The sequence below is a fragment of the Mesoplodon mirus genome (assembly GCF_964341445.2).
Source record: "Mesoplodon mirus genome assembly, contig: HAP1_SCAFFOLD_34, whole genome shotgun sequence".
Lineage (NCBI taxonomy): Eukaryota > Metazoa > Chordata > Mammalia > Artiodactyla > Ziphiidae > Mesoplodon > Mesoplodon mirus.
Window position 1 is genome coordinate 6,672,270 of NW_028295813.1, and position 4,498 is coordinate 6,676,767.

The following is a 4,498-nucleotide window of genomic DNA, read 5'->3' on the forward strand; positions in this document are numbered from 1 at the left end:
CATCAAATTGTTCCATGACACTTTTCATCAAATTGCTCCATGACCCTGTCATCAGAATGCTCCCTGCCTTTCTCATCACAATGCACAACGCCCTTGCCATCAAAATGCTCCATGACATTTGTCATCACAAAGATCCATGACCCTTGGCATCACATTGCTCCATGCCCTTGTCTTCACGAAGCTCCATGACACGTCATCAGAATGCTCCATGGCCTTCTCATCACAATGCTCCATGCCCTTGCCATCACAATGCTCCATTACCACAATCATAACAATGCTCCATGACCCCTGCCATCACGATGTTCCATGGACTTGTCATCACAACGCTCCATGACCCTTCTCATCACAACGCTCCAATAACCCTTTAATCACAATGCTCTATGCCCCTTTTCATCTCAATGATCCATGAACCCTGTCATCACAATGCACCATGCCCATCATCATAATGCTTCATGCTATTGTCATCACAATGAAATCAAAATGTTCCATGACCTCTGTCATAACAATGCTCCAAACCCTTGTGATCATAATATTCCAAAACACTTGTCATCACAATGCCCCATGACGCTCGTCATCACAATTATCAATGGCCTTCTCATCACAATGCTCCATGACCTTTGTCACCACAATTCTCAATACACTTGACATCAAAATGCTCCCTGATACTTGTTGTCTGTATGCTCCTTGAACCCTGTCATGACAAGGCTCCATGCCTTTTTCATCACAATGATCCATGCCCTTTTCATCACAATGTTCCAAAACCCATGTAATCACAATGCTCCATGCCCTTGTCATCACAAAGCTCAATGACGCATGCCATCAGAATGCTCCTTGGTCTTCTCCTCACAATGCTCATTGCCCTTGTCATCACAGTGTTCCAAGACCCCTGTAATCACAATTCTCCATGCCCCTTTTCATCAGTATGCTCCATGAGACTTGTCATCACAAGGCTCCATTCTTTGTCATCACAATGCTCCAGGACATTGTCATCAAAACGCTTCTCGAACTTGTCATGAAAATTTTCAATGGCCCTTGTCATCATAATGCACCAAGCCCTAATCATCACAAAGCCCCATTATATTTGTCATCACAATACTCCATTACATTTGGCATCATAATGCTCCATGCCATTGCCATCGCAATGGACCATGACATATGTCATCACAATGCTCCCTGACACCTCTCTTCAGAGTACTCCATGACCTTCTCATCACAATGCCCCATGCCCTTGTCATCACAATGCACCATGTCCACTGTCATCACAATAATCTATGAAACTTGTCAGACCAATGCTCCATGCCCCTGTCATCACAATGCTCCATGCCCTTGTTATCACAATGCTCCATGACCCCTGTCAACACAATGCTCCGTGACTCCAGTCATCACAATGCTTCATAACGTTTCTCATCACAACGGTCCATGCCCGCTTCATCACAAGGCTCTGTGACCTTTGTAACCACAATGCTCAATGAACTTTTCATCACAATGCTCTGGGACCCTTGTCATCACAATGCTCCATGCCTTTGTCAGAGCAATGCTCCATGACGCTTGTCATCACAATGATCCATGCCCTTGTCATCCCAATGCTCCATGACCCCTGTATTCACAATGCTCCGTGACACTTGTCATCACAGTGCTCCATGACACCTGTCATCACAATTCTCCATGCCTTTCTCAGCAAAATGCTACATGACCTTGTCATTACAATGCTCTATGCTCTTGTCATCACAATACTCCATTTCCATTGTCATCACAATCCTCCATGAACCTTGGGATCACATTGCTTCATGCCCTTGTCATCACAATGCTCCATGTTCCTTGAAATCAAAATGATCAATGACCTCTGTCATCACAATGCTACAAACCCTTGTGATCACAATGTTCCATAACACTTGTCATCACAATGCTCCATGATGCCTGACATCACAATACTCCATGCCCTTTTCATCACAATGCTCCATGACCTTTGTCATCACAATTCTCAATACACTTGTCATCACAATGCTCCCTGACAATTGTCATCAGAATTCTCCTTGAACCCTGCAACGAAGAGGCTCCATGCCTTTTTCATCACAATGACCCATGTCGTTTTCATCACAATGCTCCATGCCATTGTCATCAAAATACTCCACAAGCTTGTCATTAGAATGCTCCATGACCCTTGTCATCACAATTCTCCATGCACTTGTCAGCACAATGCTCCCTGACCCTTGTCATCACAATGCTCCAAGCCATTGTCATCACAGTGCTCCATTACCTTTGTCATCAGAATCCTCCATGACACTTGGCATCATAATGCTCCATGCCATTGTCATCACAATGGGCCATTACATATGTCATCACAATGCACCATGACACCTGTCTTCACAATACTGCATGACCTGGTCATCACAATGCTCCATGCCATTGTCATCACAATGCTCCATGTCCTTGTTATCACAATGTTCCAAGACCCCTGTAATCAGAATGATCCATGCCCCTTTCATCAGTATGCTCCATGAGACTTGTCTTCACAAGGCTCCATGGTTTTCTCATCACAAAGCTCCAGCACCTTGTCATCACAATTCTTCACGACCTTGTCATGAAAATCCTCAATGGCGCTTGTCATCATAATGCTGTAGGCCGTAGTCATCACAATGATCCATTATATTTGCCATCACAATCCTCCATTACATTTGGCATCACAGTGCTCCCTGCCATTGTCATCGCAATGGACCATGACATATGTCATCACAATGCTCCCTGACACCTCTCTTCACAATACTCCATGACCTTCTCCTCACAATGCTCCATGCCCTTGTCATCACAATGCACCATGTCCAATGTCATCAAAATAATCTATGAAACTCCTCAGACCAATGCTCCATGACCCTGTCTTCACAATGCTCCATGCCCTGGTTATCACAATGCTCCATGACCCCTGTACTCACAATGCTCCATAATTCCAGTCATCACAATGATTCATAACGTTTGTCATCACAGCGGTCTATGCCCGCGTCATCACCAGGCTCTGTGTCCTTTGTAACCACAATGCTCCATGAACATTTCATCACAATGCTCCGTGACCCTTCTCATCACAATGCTCCATGCCTTTGTCAAAACAATGCTCCATGACACTTGTCATCACAGTGTGCCACGCACTTTTCATCACAATGATCCACAACCTTGTCATCGCTATGATCCATAAACCTTGTAATCACAATGCTCCATGAACTTCTCATCCAAATGCTCTCTCACCTGAGATATCACAATGTTCCATCACTAGTTATCACAATGCCCCCTCACCCCTGTAATCACAGTGTTCCATGACCCCTGTCATCACAATGATACATCCCCTTATAAGCACAATGTTCCATGACCCCTGACATCACAATGTTCCATAACCCCTGTCATCAAAATGCTCCATGACACTTTTCATCCCAAAGCTTCATGACCATTGGCATCACAATGTTCTATAACCCCTGTCATCAAAATGTTCCATTACACTTTTGATCAAATTGCTGCATGACCCTGTCATCAAAATGCTCCCTGCCTGCTCATCACAATGCACCACACACTTGTCATCAAAAGGCTCCATGACCTTTGTCATCACAAAACTCCATGACCCTTGGCATCACAATGCTCCATGAACACTCTCATCACATTGCTCCATGCCCTTGTCATCACAAAACCCCATGACACTTGTCATCACAATGTTCGATGTGTTCTCATCACAATGCTCCATGCCCCTGTCATTACAATCCTCCATGACACATGTATCACAGTCTTCCATGCCCTTGTCATCACAATGCTCCATGCCCACTCTCATAACAATAATCCATGAAATATTTCAGACCAATGTTCAATGCCCTTCTCATCAAAATGCTCCATTACATCTGTCATAACAATGATCCATGACCCCTGCCATCATGATGTTCTATGGCCTTTTCATCACAAGGCTCCATGACCCTTCTCATCACAATTCTCCAAGAACACTGTAATCACAAAACTCTATGCCCATTTTCATCTCAATGATTCATGAACCCTGTCATCACAATGCACCATGCCCATCATCATAATGCTTCCTGCTATTGTCATAACAATGAAATCAAAATGCTCCATGAGCTCTGTCATAAGAATGCTCCAATCCCTTGTGATCACAACATTCCATAACACTTGTCATCACAATGCCCCATGACGCTCGTCATCACAATTATCCATGGTCTTCTCATCACAATGCTCCATGACCTTTCTCATCACAATTCTCAATACACATGTCATCCAAATGCTCCCTGACACTTGTTGTCTGTATGCTCCTTTTACCCTGTCATGACAGGGCTCCATGCCTTTTTCATCACAATGATCCATGCCCTTTTCATCACAATGCTCCAAGACCCATGTAATCACGATGCTCCATGCCATTGTCATCACAAAGCTCAATGATGCATGCCATCAGAATGCTCCTTGGTCTTCTACTCACAATGCTCCATGCCCTTGTCATCACAAAGTTCCAAGACCA